We start from the raw sequence: 21498 nt of genomic DNA, 5'->3' as shown, positions 1-21498 counted from the left end.
ACTTAGAAGCTTCATCTGTGTTCTACAATGGTGCTTTTAGTGCCTCCGCGTAGCGCAGCACGCGACATAGCTTTGCAGACGATAAGTACAACCGTTTCAGAGAGAAGAGCAGCCAATGTGACGATCTGGCTTTAACTCGATTCGATAACAAATGACGAAAACGGACGGATTTCTAAGGTTTTTACTACATATGAACACTTTTCACATTCTCCCGAGCAACGCGGCTGCTAGTCCTCCTTTCATGCAGAATGTTAAGGTCCTAGCTCATGTCCAAGGCACCAAAGCCAGCTAAAAAGTCAATAATCGATACCTAACTTCTTACTGGCTATTACATCAACTTAGAAGCTTCATCTGTGTTCTACTACGGTGCTTTTAGTTTCTCCGCATACCGCAGCACGCGACACAGCTTTGCAGACGATAAGTACAATCGTTTCAGAGAGAAGAGCGGCCAATGTGACGATCTGGCTTTAACTCGATTCGATAACAAATGACGAAAACGGACGGATTTCTCAGTTTTTTACTACATATGAACACTTTTCACATTCTCCCGTGCAAGTCGGGGTCTAGTCCTCCTTTCATGCAGAATCTTAAGGTCCTAGCTCATGTCCAAGGCACCAAAGCCAGCTAAAAAGTCAATAACCGATACCTACAACTTGAATTGTACTACTTCTTACTGGCTATTACATAATCTTAGGAGCTTCATCTGTGTTCTACTATGGTGCTTTTAGTGTCTCCGAATACCGCAGTACGCGACATAGCTTTGCAGACGATACGTACAACCGTTTCAGAGAGAAGAGCGGCCAATGTGACGATCTGGCTTTAAGTCGATTCGATAGCAAATGACGAAACCGACGGATTTCTCAGGTTTTTACTACATATGAACACTTTTCACTTTCTCTCGTGCAAGTCGGCTGCTAGTCCTCCTTTCATGCAGAATCTTAAGGTCCTTGCTCATGTCCAAGGCACCAAAGCCAGCTAAAAGGTCAATATTCAATACCTAAAACTTGAACTGTACTACTTCTTACTGGCTATTACATCAACTTAGAAGCTTGATCTGTGTTCTACTATGGTGCTTTTAGTGTCTCCGAATACCGCAGTACGCGACATAGCTTTGCAGACGATACGTACAACCGTTTCAGGGAGAAGAGCGGCCAATGTGACGATCTGGCTTTAAGTCGATTCGATAGGAAATGACGAAACCGACGGATTTCTCAGGTTTTTACTACATATGAACACTTTTCACTTTCTCTCGTGCAACTCGGCTGCTAGTCCTCCTTTCATGCAGAATCTTAAGGTCCTAGCTCATGTCCAAGGCACCAAAGCCAGCTAAAAGGTCAATATTCATTACCTAAAACTTGAATTGTACTACTTCTTACTGGCTATTACATCATCTTAGGAGCTTCATCTGTGTTCTACTATGGTGCTTTTAGTGTCTCCGAATACCGCAGTACGCGACATAGCTTTGCAGACGATACGTACAACCGTTTCAGAGAGAAGAGCGGCCAATGTGACGATCTGGCTTTAAGTCGATTCGATAGCAAATGACGAAAATGGACGGATTTCTCAGGTTTTTACTACATATGAACACTTTTCACATTCTCCCGTGCAACTCGGCTGCTAGTCCTCCTTTCATGCACAATGTTAAGGTCCTAGCTCATGTCCAAGGCACCAAAGCCAGCTAAAAAGTCAATAATCGTTACCTAAAACTTGAATTGTACTATTTCTTACTGGCTATTACATCATCTTAGAAGCTTCATCTGTGATCTACTATGGTGCTTTTAGTTTCTCCGCATACCGCAGCACGCGACATAGTTTTGCAGACGATAAGCACAACCGTTTCAGAGAGAAGAGCGGCCAATGTGACGATCTGGCTTTAAGTCGATTCGATAACAAATGACGAAAACGGACGTATGTCTCAGGTTTTTACTGCATATGAACACTTTTCACGTTCTCCCGTGCAACTCGGCTGCTAGTCCTCCTTTCATGCAGAATGTTAACGTCCTAGCTCATGTCCAAGGCACCAAAGCCAGCTAAAAAGTCAATAATCGATAGCTAAAACTTGAATTGTACTACTTCTTACTGGCTAATACATCATCTTAGAAGCTTCATCTGTGATCTACTAGGGTGCTTTTAGTTTCTCCGCATACCGCAGCACGCGACATAGTTTTGCAGACGATAAGCACAACCGTTTCAGAGAGAAGAGCGGCCAATGTGACGATCTGGCTTTAAGTCGATTCGATAACAAATGACGAAAACGGACGGATTTCTCAGGTTTTTACTGCATATGAACACTTTTCACATTCTCCCGTGCAACTGGGCTGCTAGTCCTCCTTTTATGCAGAATCTTAAGGTCCTAGCTCATATCCAAGGTACCGAAGCAAGCTAAAAAGTCAATAATCGATACCTAAATCTTGAATTGGACTACTTCTTACTGGCTATTGCATCAACTTAGTAGCTTCACCTGTGTTCTACTATGGTGATTTTAGTGTCTCCGCGTACCGCAGCACGTGACATAGCTTTGCAGACGATAAGTACAAGCGTTTCAGAGAGAAGAGCGGCCAATGTGACTATCTGGCTTTCAGTCGATTCGATAACAAATGACGAAAACGGACGAATTTCTCCGGTTTTTACTACATATAAACACTTTTCACATTCTCCCGTGCAACTCGGCTGATACTCCTCCTTTCATGCAGAATCTTAAGGTCCTAGCTCATGTCCAAGGCACCAAAGCCAGCTAAAAGTTCAATATTCAATACCTAAATCTTGAATTGGACTACTTCTTACTGGCTATTGCATAAACTTAGTAGCTTCATCTGTGTTCTACTATGGTGATTTTAGTGTCTCCGCATACCGCAGCACGCGACATAGCTTTGTAGACGATAAGTACAACCGTTTCAGAGAGACGAGCGGCCAATGTGACGATCTGGCTTTAAGTCGATTCGATAACAAATGACGAAAACGGACGGATTTCTTAGGACCTTGCCGTTGGTGGGGAGGCTTGCGTGCCTCAGCGATACAGATGGCCGTACCGTAGGTGCAACCACAACGGAGGGGTATCTGTTGAGAGGCCAGACAAACGTGTGGTTCCTGAAGAGGGGCAGCAGCCTTTTCAGTAGTTGCAGGGGCAACAGTCTGGATGATTGACTGATCTGGCCTTGCAACATTAACCAAAACGGCGTTGCTGTGCTGGTACTGCGAACGGCTGAAAGCAAGGGGAAACTACAGCCGTAATTTTTCCCGAGGACATGCAGCTTTACTGTATGATTAAATGATGATGGCATCCTCTTGGGTAAAATATTCCGGAGGTAAAATAGTCCCCCATTCGGATCTCCGGGCGGGGACTACTCAGGAGGATGTCGTTATCAGGAGAAAGAAAACTGGCGTTCTACGGATCGGAGCGTGGAATGTCAGATCCCTTAATCGGGCAGGTAGGTTAGAAAATTTAAAAAGGGAAATGGATAGGTTAAAGTTAGATATAGTGGGAATTAGTGAAGTTCGGTGGCAGGAGGAACAAGACTTCTGGTCAGGTGATTACAGGGTTATAAACACAAAATCAAATAGGGGTATTGCAGGAGTAGGTTTAATAATGAATAGGAAAATAGGAATGCGGGTAAGCTACTACAAACAGCATAGTGAACGCATTATTGTGGCCAAGATAGATACGAAGCCCACACCTACTACAGTAGTACAAGTTTATATGCCAACTAGCTCTGCAGATGACGAAGAAATTGAAGAAATGTACGATGAAATAAAAGAAATTATTCAGATAGTGAAGGGAGACGAAAATTTAATAGTAATGGGTGACTGGAATTCGAGTGTAGGAAAAGGGAGAGAAGGAAACATAGTAGGTGAATATGGATTGGGGCTAAGGAATGAAAGAGGAAGCCGCCTAGTAGAATTTTGTACAGAGCACAACTTAGTCATAGGTAACACTTGGTTTAAGAATCATGAAAGAAGGTTGTATACGTGGAAGAACCCTGGAGATACTAAAAGGTATCAGATAGATTATATAATGGTAAGACAGAGATTTAGGAACCAGGTTTTAAGTTGTAAGACATTTCCAGGGGCAGATGTGGACTCTGACCACAATCTATTGGTTATGACCTGTAGATTAAAACTGAAGAAACTGCAAAAATGTGGGAAATTAAGGAGATGGGACCTGGATAAACTGAAAGAACCAGAGGTTGTACAGAGTTTCAGGGAGAGCATAAGGGAACAATTGACAGGAATAGGGGAAAGAAATACAGTAGAAGAAGAATGGGTAGCTCTGAGGGATGAAGTAGTGAAGGCAGCAGAGGATAAAGTAGGTAAAAAGACGAGGGCTGCTAGAAATCCTTGGGTAACAGAAGAAATATTGAATTTAATTGATGAAAGGAGAAAATATAAAAATGCAGTAAATGAAGCAGGCAAAAAGGAATACAAACGTCTCAAAAATGAGATCGAGAGGAAGTGCAAAATGGCTAAACAGGGATGGCTAGAGGATAAATGTAAGGATGTAGAGGCTTATCTCACTAGGGGTAAGATAGATGCTGCCTACAGGAAAATTAAAGAGACCTTTGGAGAGAAGAGAACCACGTGTATGAATATCAAGAGCTCAGATGGCAACCCAGTTCTAAGCAAAGAAGGGAAGGCAGAAAGGTGGAAGGAGTATATAGAAGGTTTATACAAGGGTGATGTACTTGAGGACAATATTATGGAAATGGAAGAGGATGTAGATGAAGACGAAATGGGTGATACGATATTGCGTGAAGAGTTTGACAGAGCACTGAAAGACCTGAGTCGGAACAAGGCCCCCGGAGTAGACAACATTCCATTAGAACTACTGACGGCCTTGGGAGAGCCAGTCATGACAAAACTCTACCAGCTGGTGAGCAAGATGTATGAGACAGGCCAAATACCCTCAGACTTCAAGAAGAATATAATAATTCCAATCCCAAAGAAAGCAGGTGCTGACAGATGTGAAAATTACCGAACTATCAGTTTAATAAGTCACAGCTGCAAAATACTAACGCGAATTCTTTACAGACGAATGGAAAAACTGATAGATGCGGACCTCGGGGAGGATCAGTTTGGATTCCGTCGAAATGTTGGAACACGTGAGGCAATACTGACCTTACGACTTATCTTAGAAGAAAGATTAAGAAAAGGCAAACCTACGTTTCTAGCATTTGTAGACTTAGAGAAAGCTTTTGACAATGTTGACTGGAATACTCTTTTTCAGATTCTAAAGGTGGCAGGGGTAAAATACAGGGAGCGAAAGGCTATTTACAATTTGTACAGAAACCAGATGGCAGTCATAAGAGTCGAGGGGCATGAAAGGGAAGCAGTGGTTGGGAAAGGAGTGAGACAGGGTTGTAGCCTCTCCCCGATGTTATTCAATCTGTATATTGAGCAAGCAGTAAAGGAAACAAAAGAAAAATTTGGAGTAGGTATTAAAATTCATGGAGACGAAGTAAAAACTTTGAGGTTCGCCGATGACATTGTAATTCTGTCAGAGACGGCAAAGGACTTGGAAGAGCAGTTGAACGGAATGGACAGCGTCTTGAAAGGAGGATATAAGATGAACATCAACAAAAGCAAAACAAGGATAATGGAATGTAGTCCAATTAAATCGGGTGATGCTGAGGGAATTAGATTAGGAAATGAGACACTTAAAGTAGTAAAGGAGTTTTGCTATTTAGGAAGTAAAATAACTGATGATGGACGAAGTAGAGAGGATATAAAATGTAGACTGGCAATGGCAAGGAAAGCGTTTCTGAAGAAGAGAAATTTGTTAACATCGAATATAGATTTAAGTGTCAGGAAGTCATTTCTGAAAATATTTGTTTGGAGTGTAGCCATGTATGGAAGTGAAACATGGACGATAACTAGTTTGGACAAGAAGAGAATAGAAGCTTTCGAAATGTGGTGCTACAGAAGAATACTGAAGATAAGGTGGATATATCACGTAACTAATGAGGAGGTATTGAATAGGATTGGGGAGAAGAGAAGTTTGTGGCACAACTTGACTAGAAGAAGGGATCGGTTGGTAGGACATGTTTTGAGGCATCAAGGGATCACAAATTTAGCGTTGGAGGGCAGTGTGGAGGGTAAAAATCGTAGAGGGAGACCGAGAGATGAGTACACTAAGCAGATTCAGAAGGATGTAGGTTGCAGTAGGTACTGGGAGATGAAGAAGCTTGCACAGGATAGAGTAGCATGGAGAGCTGCATCAAACCAGTCTCAGGACTGAAGACCACAACAACAACAACAACATGAACACTTTTCACATTCTCCCGTGCAACTCGGCTGCTAGTTCCTTTCATGCAGAATATTAAGGTCCTAGCTCATGTCCAAGGCACCAAAGCCAGCTAAATATTCAATATTCAGTTCCTAAAACTTGAATTGTACTACTTCTTACTGGCTATTACATCAACTTACAAGCTTCATCTCTGTTCTACTATGGTGCTTTTAGTGTCTCCACATACCGCAGCACGCGACATAGCTTTGCAGAAGATAAGTACAACCGTTTCAGAGAGAAGACCGGCCAATGTGACGATCTGGCTTTAAGTCGATTCGATAACAAATGAAGAAAACGGACGGATTTCTCAGGTTTTTACTACATGCGAACACTTTTCACATTCTCCCGTGCCACTCTGCTGCTAGTCCTCCATTCACGCAGAATCTCAAGGTCGTAGCTCATGTCCAAGGCACCAAAGCCAGCTAAAAAGTCAATAATCGATACCTAAAACTTGAATTGTACTACTTCTTACTGGCTATTACATCATCTTAGGAGCTTCATCTGTGTTCTACTATGGTGCTTTTAGTGTCTCCGAATACCGCAGTACGCGACATAGCTTTGCAGACAATAAGTACAACCGTTTCAGAGAGCAGAGCGGCCAATGTGACGATCTGGCTTTACGTCGATTCGATAACAAATGACGAAAATGGACGGATTTCTCAGGATTTTACTACATATGAACACTTTTCACAGTCTCCCGTGCAACTCGGCTGCTAGTCCTCCTTTCATGCAGAATCTTAAGGTCCTTGCTCATGTCCAAGGCACCAAAGCCAGCTAAAAGGTCAATATTCAGTACCTAAAACTTGAACTGTACTACTTCTTACTGGCTATTACATCAACTTAGAAGCTTCATCTGTGTTCTACTATGGTGCTTTTAGTGCCTCCGCGTAGCGCAGCACGCGACATAGCTTTGCAGACGATAAGTACAACCGTTTCAGAGAGAAGAGCAGCCAATGTGACGATCTGGCTTTAACTCGATTCGATAACAAATGACGAAAACGGACGGATTTCTCAGGTTTTTACTACATATGAACACTTTTCACATTCTCCCGTGCAAGTCGGCTGCTAGTCCTCCTTTCATGCAGAATCTTAAGGTCCTAGCTCATGTCCAAGGCACCAAAGCCAGCTAAAAAGTCAATAATCGATACCTAACTTCTTACAGGCTATTACATCAACTTAGAAGCTTCATCTGTGTTCTACTACGGTGCTTTTAGTTTCTCCGCATACCGCAGCACGCGACACAGCTTTGCAGACGATAAGTACAACCGTTTCAGAGAGAAGAGCGGCCAATGTGACGATCTGGCTTTAAGTCGATTCGATAACAAATGACGAAAACGGACGGATTTCTCAGGTTTTTACTACATATGAACACTTTTCAAATTCTCCCGTGCAACTCGGCTGCTAGTCCTACTTTCATGCAGAATCTTAAGGTAATAGCTCATGTCCAAGGCACCAAAGCCAGCTAAGAAGTCAATAATCGATACCTAAAACTTGAATTGTACTACTTCTTACTGGCTATTACATCAACTTAGAAGCTTCATCTGTGTTCTACAATGGTGCTTTTAGTGCCTCCGCGTAGCGCAGCACGCGACATAGCTTTGCAGACGATAAGTACAACCGTTTCAGAGAGAAGAGCAGCCAATGTGACGATCTGGCTTTAACTCGATTCGATAACAAATGACGAAAACGGACGGATTTCTCAGGTTTTTACTACATATGAACACTTTTCACATTCTCCCGTGCAAGTCGGCTGCTAGTCCTCCTTTCATGCAGAATCTTAAGGTCCTAGCTCATGTCCAAGGCACCAAAGCCAGCTAAAAAGTCAATAATCGATACCTAACTTCTTACTGGCTATTACATCAACTTAGAAGCTTCATCTGTGTTCTACTACGGTGCTTTTAGTTTCTCCGCATACCGCAGCACGCGACACAGCTTTGCAGACGATAAGTACAACCGTTTCAGAGAGAAGAGCGGCCAATGTGACGATCTGGCTTTAAGTCGATTCGATAACAAATGACGAAAACGGACGGATTTCTCAGGTTTTTACTACATATGAACACTTTTCAAATTCTCCCGTGCAACTCGGCTGCTAGTCCTACTTTCATGCAGAATCTTAAGGTAATAGCTCATGTCCAAGGCACCAAAGCCAGCTAAGAAGTCAATAATCGATACCTAAAACTTGAATTTTACTACTTCTTACTGGCTATTACATCAACTTAGAAGCTTCATCTGTGTTCTACTATGGTGCTTTTAGTGCCTCCGCGTAGCGCAGCACGCGACATAGCTTTGCAGACGATAAGTACAACCGTTTCAGAGAGAAGAGCAGCCAATGTGACGATCTGGCTTTAACTCGATTCGATAACAAATGACGAAAACGGACGGATTTCTCAGGTTTTTACTGCATATGAACACTTTTCACATTCTCCCGTGCAACTGGGCTGCTAGTCCTCCTTTTATGCAGAATCTTAAGGTCCTAGCTCATATCCAAGGTACCGAAGCAAGCTAAAAAGTCAATAATCGATACCTAAATCTTGAATTGGACTACTTCTTACTGGCTATTGCATCAACTTAGTAGCTTCACCTGTGTTCTACTATGGTGATTTTAGTGTCTCCGCGTACCGCAGCACGTGACATAGCTTTGCAGACGATAAGTACAAGCGTTTCAGAGAGAAGAGCGGCCAATGTGACTATCTGGCTTTCAGTCGATTCGATAACAAATGACGAAAACGGACGAATTTCTCCGGTTTTTACTACATATAAACACTTTTCACATTCTCCCGTGCAACTCGGCTGATACTCCTCCTTTCATGCAGAATCTTAAGGTCCTAGCTCATGTCCAAGGCACCAAAACCAGCTAAAAGTTCAATATTCAATACCTAAATCTTGAATTGGACTACTTCTTACTGGCTATTGCATAAACTTAGTAGCTTCATCTGCGTTCTACTATGGTGATTTTAGTGTCTCCGCATACCGCAGCACGCGACATAGCTTTGTAGACGATAAGTACAACCGTTTCAGAGAGACGAGCGGCCAATGTGACGATCTGGCTTTAAGTCGATTCGATAACAAATGACGAAAACGGACGGATTTCTTAGGTTTTTATTACATATGAACACTTTTCACATTCTCCTGTGCAACTCGGCTGCTAGTTCCTTTCATGCAGAATATTAAGGTCCTAGCTCATGTCCAAGGCACCAAAGCCAGCTAAATATTCAATATTCAGTTCCTAAAACTTGAATTGTACTACTTCTTACTGGCTATTACATCAACTTACAAGCTTCATCTCTGTTCTACTATGGTGCTTTTAGTGTCTCCACATACCGCAGCACGCGACATAGCTTTGCAGAAGATAAGTACAACCGTTTCAGAGAGAAGACCGGCCAATGTGACGATCTGGCTTTAAGTCGATTCGATAACAAATGAAGAAAACGGACGGATTTCTCAGGTTTTTACTACATGCGAACACTTTTCACATTCTCCCGTGCCACTCTGCTGCTAGTCCTCCATTCACGCAGAATCTCAAGGTCGTAGCTCATGTCCAAGGCACCAAAGCCAGCTAAAAAGTCAATAATCGATACCTAAAACTTGAATTGTACTACTTCTTACTGGCTATTACATCATCTTAGGAGCTTCATCTGTGTTCTACTATGGTGCTTTTAGTGTCTCCGAATACCGCAGTACGCGACATAGCTTTGCAGACAATAAGTACAACCGTTTCAGAGAGCAGAGCGGCCAATGTGACGATCTGGCTTTACGTCGATTCGATAACAAATGACGAAAATGGACGGATTTCTCAGGATTTTACTACATATGAACACTTTTCACAGTCTCCCGTGCAACTCGGCTGCTAGTCCTCCTTTCATGCAGAATCTTAAGGTCCTTGCTCATGTCCAAGGCACCAAAGCCAGCTAAAAGGTCAATATTCAGTACCTAAAACTTGAACTGTACTACTTCTTACTGGCTATTACATCAACTTAGAAGCTTCATCTGTGTTCTACTATGGTGCTTTTAGTGCCTCCGCGTAGCGCAGCACGCGACATAGCTTTGCAGACGATAAGTACAACCGTTTCAGAGAGAAGAGCAGCCAATGTGACGATCTGGCTTTAACTCGATTCGATAACAAATGACGAAAACGGACGGATTTCTCAGGTTTTTACTACATATGAACACTTTTCACATTCTCCCGTGCAAGTCGGCTGCTAGTCCTCCTTTCATGCAGATTCTTAAGGTCCTAGCTCATGTCCAAGGCACCAAAGCCAGCTAAAAAGTCAATAATCGATACCTAACTTCTTACAGGCTATTACATCAACTTAGAAGCTTCATCTGTGTTCTACTACGGTGCTTTTAGTTTCTCCGCATACCGCAGCACGCGACACAGCTTTGCAGACGATAAGTACAACCGTTTCAGAGAGAAGAGCGGCCAATGTGACGATCTGGCTTTAAGTCGATTCGATAACAAATGACGAAAACGGACGGATTTCTCAGGTTTTTACTACATATGAACACTTTTCAAATTCTCCCGTGCAACTCGGCTGCTAGTCCTACTTTCATGCAGAATCTTAAGGTAATAGCTCATGTCCAAGGCACCAAAGCCAGCTAAGAAGTCAATAATCGATACCTAAAACTTGAATTGTACTACTTCTTACTGGCTATTACATCAACTTAGAAGCTTCATCTGTGTTCTACTATGGTACTTTTAGTGCCTCCGCGTAGCGCAGCACGCGACATAGCTTTGCAGACGATAAGTACAACCGTTTCAGAGAGAAGAGCAGCCAATGTGACGATCTGGCTTTAACTCGATTCGATAACAAATGACGAAAACGGACGGATTTCTCAGGTTTTTACTACATATGAACACTTTTCACATTCTCCCGTGCAAGTCGGCTGCTAGTCCTCCTTTCATGCAGAATCTTAAGGTCCTAGCTCATGTCCAAGGCACCAAAGCCAGCTAAAAAGTCAATAATCGATACCTAACTTCTTACTGGCTATTACATCAACTTAGAAGCTTCATCTGTGTTCTACTACGGTGCTTTTAGTTTCTCCGCATACCGCAGCACGCGACACAGCTTTGCAGACGATAAGTACAACCGTTTCAGAGAGAAGAGCGGCCAATGTGACGATCTGGCTTTAAGTCGATTCGATAACAAATGACGAAAACGGACGGATTTCTCAGGTTTTTACTACATATGAACACTTTTCAAATTCTCCCGTGCAACTCGGCTGCTAGTCCTACTTTCATGCAGAATCTTAAGGTAATAGCTCATGTCCAAGGCACCAAAGCCAGCTAAGAAGTCAATAATCGATACCTAAAACTTGAATTTTACTACTTCTTACTGGCTATTACATCAACTTAGAAGCTTCATCTGTGTTCTACTATGGTGCTTTTAGTGCCTCCGCGTAGCGCAGCACGCGACATAGCTTTGCAGACGATAAGTACAACCGTTTCAGAGAGAAGAGCAGCCAATGTGACGATCTGGCTTTAACTCGATTCGATAACAAATGACGAAAACGGACGGATTTCTCAGGTTTTTACTACATATGAACACTTTTCACATTCTCCCGTGCAAGTCGGCTGCTAGTCCTCCTTTCATGCAGAATCTTAAGGTCCTAGCTCATGTCCAAGGCACCAAAGCCAGCTAAAAAGTCAATAACCGATACCTACAACTTGAATTCTACTTCTTCTTACTGGCTATTACATCATCTTAGGAGCTTCATCTGTGTTCTACTATGGTGCTTTTAGTGTCTCCGAATACCGCAGTACGCGACATAGCTTTGCAGACGATACGTACAACCGTTTCAGAGAGAAGAGCGGCCAATGTGACGATCTGGCTTTAAGTGGATTCGATAGCAAATGACGAAAATGGACGGATTTCTCAGGTTTTTACTACATATGAACACTTTTCACATTCTCCCGTGCAACTCGGCTGCTAGTCCTCCTTTCATGCACAATGTTAAGGTCCTAGCTCATGTCCAAGGCACCAAAGCCAGCTAAAAAGTCAATAATCGATACCTAAAACTTGAATTGTACTATTTCTTACTGGCTATTACATCATCTTAGAAGCTTCATCTGTGATCTACTATGGTGCTTTTAGTTTCTCCACATACCGCAGCACGCGACATAGTTTTGCAGACGATAAGCACAACCGTTTCAGAGAGAAGAGCGGCCAATGTGACGATCTGGCTTTAAGTCGATTCGATAACAAATGACGAAAACGGACCTATGTCTCAGGTTTTTACTGCATATGAACACTTTTCACGTTCTCCCGTGCAACTCAGTTGCTAGTCCTCCTTTCATGCAGAATGTTACCGTCCTAGCTCATGTCCAAGGCACCAAAGCCAGCTAAAATGTCAATAATCGATAGCTAAAACTTGAATTGTACTACTTCTTACTGGCTAATACATCATCTTAGAAGCTTCATCTGTGATCTACTAGGGTGCTTTTAGTTTCTCCGCATACCGCAGCACGCGACATAGTTTTGCAGACGATAAGCACAACCGTTTCAGAGAGAAGAGCGGCCAATGTGACGATCTGGCTTTAAGTCGATTCGATAACAAATGACGAAAACGGACGGATTTCTCAGGTTTTTACTACATATGAACACTTTTCAAATTCACCCGTGCAACTCGGCTGCTAGTCCTACTTTCATGCAGAATCTTAAGGTAATAGCTCATGTCCAAGGCACCAAAGCCAGCTAAAAGGTCAATATTCATTACCTAAAACTTGAATTGTACTACTTCTTACTGGCTATTACATCATCTTAGGAGCTTCATCTGTGTTCTACTATGGTGCTTTTAGTGTCTCCGCATACCGAAGCACGCGACATAGCTTTGTAGACGATAAGTACAACCGTTTCAGAGAGAAGAGCGGCCAAAGTGACGATCTGGCTTTAAGTCGATTCGATAACAAATGACGAAAACGGACGGATTTCTCAGGTTTTTATTACATATGTACACTTTTCACATTCTCCCGTGCAACTCGGTTGCTAGTCCTCCTTTCATGCAGAATCTTGAGGTCCTAGCTCATGTCCAAGTCACCAAAGCCAGCTAAAAAGTCAATAATCGATACCTAAAACTTGAATTGGACTACTTCTTACTGGCTATTACATCAACTTAGATGCTTCATCAGTGTTGTACTATGGTTCTTTTAGTGTCTCAGCATACAGCAGCACGCGACATAGCTTTGTAGACGATAAGTACAACCGTTTCAGAGAGAAGAGCGGCCAATGTGACGATCTGGCTTTAAGTCGATTCGATAACAAATGACGAAAACGGACGGATTTCTCAGGGTTTTACTACATATGAACACTTTTCACATTCTCCCGTGCAACTCGGCTGCTAGTCCTCCTTTCACGCAGAATCTTAAGGTCCTTGCTCATGTCCAAGGCACCAAAGCCAGCTAAAAAGTCAATAATCGATACCTAAAACTTGAATTCTACTTCTTCTTACTGGCTATTACATCAACTTAGAAGCTTCATCTCTGTTCCACTATGGTGCTATTAGTGTGTCCACATACCGCAGCACGCGACATAGCTTTGCAGACGATAAGTACAACCGTTTCAGAGAGAAGAGCGGCCAATGTGACGATCTGGCTTTAAATCGATTCGATAACAAATGACGAAAACGGACGGATTTCTCAGTTTTTTACTACATATGAACACTTTTCACTTTCTCTCGTGCAACTCGGCTGCTAGTCCTCCTTTCATGCAGAATCTTAAGGTCCTAGCTCATGTCCAAGGCACCAAAGCCAGCTAAAAGGTCAATATTCATTACCTAAAACTTGAATTGTACTACTTCTTACTGGCTATTACATCATCTTAGGAGCTTCATCTGTGTTCTACTATGGTGCTTTTAGTGTCTCCGAATACCGCAGTACGCGACATAGCTTTGCAGACGATACGTACAACCGTTTCAGAGAGAAGAGCGGCCAATGTGACGATCTGGCTTTAAGTCGATTCGATAACAAATGACGAAAACGGACGGATTTCTCAGGTTTTTACTACATATGAACACTTTTCAAATTCACCCGTGCAACTCGGCTGCTAGTCCTACTTTCATGCAGAATCTTAAGGTAATAGCTCATGTCCAAGGCACCAAAGCCAGCTAAGAAGTCAATAATCGATACCTAAAACTTGAATTGTACTACTTCTTACTGGCTATTACATCAACTTAGAATCTTCATCTGTGTTCTACTATGGTGCTTTTAGTGTCTCCGCATACCGCAGCACGCGACATAGCTTTGTAGACGATAAGTACAACCGTTTCAGAGAGAAGAGCGGCCAATGTGACGATCTGGCTTTAAGTCGATTCGATAACAAATGACGAAAACGGACGGATTTCTCAGGGTTTTACTACATATGAACACTTTTCACATTCTCCCGTGCAACTCGGCTGCTAGTCCTCCTTTCACGCAGAATCTTAAGGTCCTTGCTCATGTCCAAGGCACCAAAGCCAGCTAAAAAGTCAATAATCGATACCTAAAACCTGAATTCTACTTCTTCTTACTGGCTATTACATCAACTTAGAAGCTTCATCTCTGTTCTACTATGGTGCTATTAGTGTGTCCACATACCGCAGCACGCGACATAGCTTTTCAGACGATAAGTACAACCGTTTCAGAGAGAAGAGCGGCCAATGTGACGATCTGGCTTTAAATCGATTCGATAACAAATGACGAAAACGGACGGATTTCTCAGTTTTTTACTACATATGAACACTTTTCACATTCTCCCGTGCAAGTCGGCTGCTAGTCCTCCTTTCATGCAGAATCTTAAGGTCCTAGCTCATGTCCAAGGCACCAAAGCCAGCTAAAAAGTCAATAACCGATACCTACAACTTGAATTGTACTACTTCTTACTGGCTATTACATAATCTTAGGAGCTTCATCTGTGTTCTACTATGGAGCTTTTAGTGTCTCCGAATACCGCAGTACGCGACATAGCTTTGCAGACGATACGTACAACCGTTTCAGAGAGAAGAGCGGCCAATGTGACGATCTGGCTTTAAGTCGATTCGATAGCAAATGACGAAACCGACGGATTTCTCAGGTTTTTACTACATATGAACACTTTTCACTTTCTCTCGTGCAACTCGGCTGCTAGTCCTCCTTTCATGCAGAATCTTAAGTTCCTTGCTCATGTCCAAGGCACCAAAGCCAGCTAAAAAGTCAATAATCGATACCTAAAACTTGAATTCTACTTCTTCTTACTGGCTATTACATCAACTTAGAAGCTTCATCTCTGTTCTACTATGGTGCTATTAGTGTGTCCACATACCGCAGCACGCGACATAGCTTTGCAGACGATAAGTACAACCGTTTCAGAGAGAAGAGCGGCCAATGTGACGATCTGGCTTTAAATCGATTCGATAACAAATGACGAAAACGGACGGATTTCTCAGTTTTTTACTACATATGAACACTTTTCACTTTCTCTCGTGCAACTCGGCTGCTAGTCCTCCTTTCATGCAGAATCTTAAGGTCCTAGCTCATGTCCAAGGCACCAAAGCCAGCTAAAAGGTCAATATTCATTACCTAAAACTTGAATTGTACTACTTCTTACTGGCTATTACATCATCTTAGGAGCTTCATCTGTGTTCTACTATGGTGCTTTTAGTGTCTCCGAATACCGCAGTACGCGACATAGCTTTGCAGACGATACGTACAACCGTTTCAGAGAGAAGAGCGGCCAATGTGACGATCTGGCTTTAAGTCGATTCGATAACAAATGACGAAAACGGACGGATTTCTCAGGTTTTTACTACATATGAACACTTTTCAAATTCACCCGTGCAACTCGGCTGCTAGTCCTACTTTCATGCAGAATCTTAAGGTAATAGCTCATGTCCAAGGCACCAAAGCCAGCTAAGAAGTCAATAATCGATACCTAAAACTTGAATTGTACTACTTCTTACTGGCTATTACATCAACTTAGAATCTTCATCTGTGTTCTACTATGGTGCTTTTAGTGTCTCCGCATACCGCAGCACGCGACATAGCTTTGTAGACGATAAGTACAACCGTTTCAGAGAGAAGAGCGGCCAAAGTGACGATCTGGCTTTAAGTCGATTCGATAACAAATGACGAAAACTGACGGATTTCTCAGGTTTTTATTACATATGAACACTTTTCACATTCTCCCGTGCAACTCGGTTGCTAGTCCTCCTTTCATGCAGAATCTTGAGGTCCTAGCTCATGTCCAAGTCACCAAAGCCAGCTAAAAAGTCAATAATCGATACCTAAAACTTGAATTGGACTACTTCTTACTGGCTATTACATCAACTTAGATGCTTCATCAGTGTTGTACTATGGTTCTTTTAGTGTCTCAGCATACAGCAGCACGCGACATAGCTTTGTAGACGATAAGTACAACCGTTTCAGAGAGAAGAGCGGCCAATGTGACGATCTGGCTTTAAGTCGATTCGATAACAAATGACGAAAACGGACGGATTTCTCAGGGTTTTACTACATATGAACACTTTTCACATTCTCCCGTGCAACTCGGCTGCTAGTCCTCCTTTCACGCAGAATCTTAAGGTCCTTGCTCATGTCCAAGGCACCAAAGCCAGCTAAAAAGTCAATAATCGATACCTAAAACTTGAATTCTACTTCTTCTTACTGGCTATTACATCAACTTAGAAGCTTCATCTCTGTTCTACTATGGTGCTATTAGTGTGTCCACATACCGCAGCACGCGACATAGCTTTTCAGACGATAAGTACAACCGTTTCAGAGAGAAGAGCGGCCAATGTGACGATCTGGCTTTAAATCGATTCGATAACAAATGACGAAAACGGACGGATTTCTCAGTTTTTTACTACATATGAACACTTTTCACATTCTCCCGTGCAAGTCGGCTGCTAGTCCTCCTTTCATGCAGAATCTTAAGGTCCTAGCTCATGTCCAAGGCACCAAAGCCAGCTAAAAAGTCAATAACCGATACCTACAACTTGAATTGTACTACTTCTTACTGGCTATTACATAATCTTAGGAGCTTCATCTGTGTTCTACTATGGTGCTTTTAGTGTCTCCGAATACCGCAGTACGCGACATAGCTTTGCAGACGATACGTACAACCGTTTCAGAGAGAAGAGCGGCCAATGTGACGATCTGGCTTTAAGTCGATTCGATAGCAAATGACGAAACCGACGGATTTCTCAGGTTTTTACTACATATGAACACTTTTCACTTTCTCTCGTGCAACTCGGCTGCTAGTCCTCCTTTCATGCAGAATCTTAAGGTCCTTGCTCATGTCCAAGGCACCAAAGCCAGCTAAAAGGTCAATATTCAATACCTAAAACTTGAATTGTACTACTTCTTACTGGCTATTACATCAACTTAGAAGCTTGATCTGTGTTCTACTATGGTGCTTTTAGTGTCTCCGAATACCGCAGTACGCGACATAGCTTTGCAGACGATACGTACAACCGTTTCAGGGAGAAGAGCGGCCAATGTGACGATCTGGCTTTAAGTCGATTCGATAGCAAATGACGAAACCGACGGATTTCTCAGGTTTTTACTACATATGAACACTTTTCACTTTCTCTCGTGCAACTCGGCTGCTAGTCCTCCTTTCATGCAGAATCTTAAGGTCCTAGCTCATGTCCAAGGCACCAAAGCCAGCTAAAAGGTCAATATTCATTACCTAAAACTTGAATTGTACTACTTCTTACTGGCTATTACATCATCTTAGGAGCTTCATCTGTGTTCTACTATGGTGCTTTTAGTGTCTCCGAATACCGCAGTACGCGACATAGCTTTGCAGACGATACGTACAACCGTTTCAGAGAGAAGAGCGGCCAATGTGACGATCTGGCTTTAAGTCGATTCGATAGCAAATGACGAAAATGGACGGATTTCTCAGGTTTTTACTACATATGAACACTTTTCACATTCTCCCGTGCAACTCGGCTGCTAGTCCTCCTTTCATGCACAATGTTAAGGTCCTAGCTCATGTCCAAGGCACAAAGCCAGCTAAAAAGTCAATAATCGATACCTAAAACTTGAATTGAACTATTTCTTACTGGCTATTACATCATCTTAGAAGCTTCATCTGTGATCTACTATGGTGCTTTTAGTTTCTCCGCATACCGCAGCACGCGACATAGTTTTGCAGACGATAAGCACAACCGTTTCAGAGAGAAGAGCGGCCAATGTGACGATCTGGCTTTAAGTCGATTCGATAACAAATGACGAAAACGGACGTATGTCTCAGGTTTTTACTGCATATGAACACTTTTCACGTTCTCCCGTACAACTCGGCTGCTAGTCCTCCTTTCATGCAGAATGTTAACGTCCTAGCTCATGTCCAAGGCACCAAAGCCAGCTAAAAAGTCAATAATCGATAGCTAAAACTTGAATTGTACTACTTCTTACTGGCTAATACATCATCTTAGAAGCTTCATCTGTGATCTACTAGGGTGCTTTTAGTTTCTCCGCATACCGCAGCACGCGACATAGTTTTGCAGACGATAAGCACAACCGTTTCAGAGAGAAGAGCATCCAATGTGACGATCTGGCTTTAAGTCGATTCGATAACAAATGACGAAAACGGACGGATTTCTCAGGTTTTTACTGCATATGAACACTTTTCACATTCTCCCGTGCAACTGGGCTGCTAGTCCTCCTTTTATGCAGAATCTTAAGGTCCTAGCACATATCCAAGGTACCGAAGCAAGCTAAAAAGTCAATAATCGATACCTAAATCTTGAATTTGACTACTTCTTACTGGCTATTGCATCAACTTAGTAGCTTCACCTGTGTTCTACTATGGTGATTTTAGTGTCTCCGCGTACCGCAGCACGTGACATAGCTTTGCAGACGATTAGTACAAGCGTTTCAGAGAGAAGAGCGGCCAATGTGACTATCTGGCTTTCAGTCGATTCGATAACAAATGACGAAAACGGACGAATTTCTCCGGTTTTTACTACATATAAACACTTTTCACATTCTCCCGTGCAACTCGGCTGATACTCCTCCTTTCATGCAGAATCTTAAGGTCCTAGCTCATGTCCAAGGCACCAAAGCCAGCTAAAAGTTCAATATTCAATACCTAAATCTTGAATTGGACTACTTCTTTCTGGCTATTGCATAAACTTAGTAGCTTCATCTGTGTTCTACTATGGTGATTTTAGTGTCTCCGCATACCGCAGCACGCGACATAGCTTTGTAGACGATAAGTACAACCGTTTCAGAGAGACGAGCGGCCAATGTGACGATCTGGCTTTAAGTCGATTCGATAACAAATGACGAAAACGGACGGATTTCTTAGGTTTTTATTACATATGAACACTTTTCACATTCTCCCGTGCAACTCGGCTGCTAGTCCTCCTTTCATGCAGAATATTAAGGTCCTTGCTCATGTCCAAGGCACCAAAGCCAGCTAAATATTCAATATTCAGTTCCTAAAACTTGAATTGTACTACTTCTTACTGGCTATTACATCAACTTACAAGCTTCATCTCTGTTCTACTATGGTGCTTTTAGTGTCTCCACATACCGCAGCACGCGACATAGCTTTGCAGAAGATAAGTACAACCGTTTCAGAGAGAAGACCGGCCAATGTGACGATCTGGCTTTAAGTCGATTCGATAACAAATGAAGAAAACGGACGGATTTCTCAGGTTTTTACTACATGCGAACACTTTTCACATTCTCCCGTGCCACTCTGCTGCTAGTCCTCCATTCACGCAGAATCTCAAGGTCGTAGCTCATGTCCAAGGCACCAAAGCCAGCTAAAAAGTCAATAATCGATACCTAAAACTTGAATTGTACGACTTCTTACTGGCTATTACATCATCTTAGGAGCTTCATCTGTGTTCTACTATGGTGCTTTTAGTGTCTCCGAATACCGCAGTACGCGACATAGCTTTCAGACAATAAGTACAACCGTTTCAGAGAGCAGAGCGGCCAATGTGACGATCTGGCTTTACGTCGATTCGATAACAAATGACGAAAATGGACGGATTTCTCAGGATTTTACTACATATGAACACTTTTCACAGTCTCCCGTGCAACTCGGCTGCTAGTCCTCCTTTCATGCAGAATCTTAAGGTCCTTGCTCATGTCCAAGGCACCAAAGCCAGCTAAAAGGTCAATATTCAGTACCTAAAACTTGAACTGTACTACTTCTTACTGGCTATTACATCAACTTAGAAGCTTCATCTGTGATCTACTATGGTGCTTTTAGTTTCTCCGCATACCGCAGCACGCGACATAGTTTTGCAGACGATAAGCACAACCGTTTCAGAGAGAAGAGCGGCCAATGTGACGATCTGGCTTTAAGTCGATTCGATAACAAATGACGAAAACGGACGTATGTCTCAGGTTTTTACTGCATATGAACACTTTTCACGTTCTCCCGTGCAACTCGGCTGCTAGTCCTCCTTTCATGCAGAATGTTAACGTCCTAGCTCATGTCCAAGGCACCAAAGCCAGCTAAAAAGTCAATAATCGATAGCTAAAACTTGAATTGTACTACTTCTTACTGGCTAATACATCATCTTAGAAGCTTCATCTGTGATCTACTAGGGTGCTTTTAGTTTCTCCGCATACCGCAGCACGCGACATAGTTTTGCAGACGATAAGCACAACCGTTTCAGAGAGAAGAGCGGCCAATGTGACGATCTGGCTTTAAGTCGATTCGATAACAAATGACGAAAACGGACGGATTTCTCAGGTTTTTACTACATATGAACACTTTTCAAATTCACCCGTGCAACTCGGCTGCTAGTCCTACTTTCATGCAGAATCTTAAGGTAATAGCTCATGTCCAAGGCACCAAAGCCAGCTAAGAAGTCAATAATCGATACCTAAAACTTGAATTGTACTACTTCTTACTGGCTATTACATCAACTTAGAATCTTCATCTGTGTTCTACTATGGTGCTTTTAGTGTCTCCGCATACCGCAGCACGCGACATAGCTTTGTAGACGATAAGTACAACCGTTTCAGAGAGAAGAGCAGCCAAAGTGACGATCTGGCTTTAAGTTGATTCGATAACAAATGACGAAAACGGACGGATTTCTCAGGTTTTTATTACATATGAACAGTTTTCACATTCTCCCGTGCAACTCGGTTGCTAGTCCTCCTTTCATGCAGATTCTTGAGGTCCTAGCTCATGTCCAAGTCACCAAAGCCAGCTAAAAAGTCAATAATCGATACCTAAAACTTGAATTGGACTACTTCTTACTGGCTATTACATCAACTTAGATGCTTCATCTGT

This window comes from Schistocerca gregaria, unplaced genomic scaffold (assembly GCF_023897955.1).
Source record: "Schistocerca gregaria isolate iqSchGreg1 unplaced genomic scaffold, iqSchGreg1.2 ptg000198l, whole genome shotgun sequence".
In the NCBI taxonomy this organism is placed as follows: Eukaryota; Metazoa; Arthropoda; class Insecta; order Orthoptera; family Acrididae; genus Schistocerca; species Schistocerca gregaria.
The sequence above is the reverse complement of the archived record's forward strand: the minus strand, read 5'-3'. Positions refer to the sequence as shown.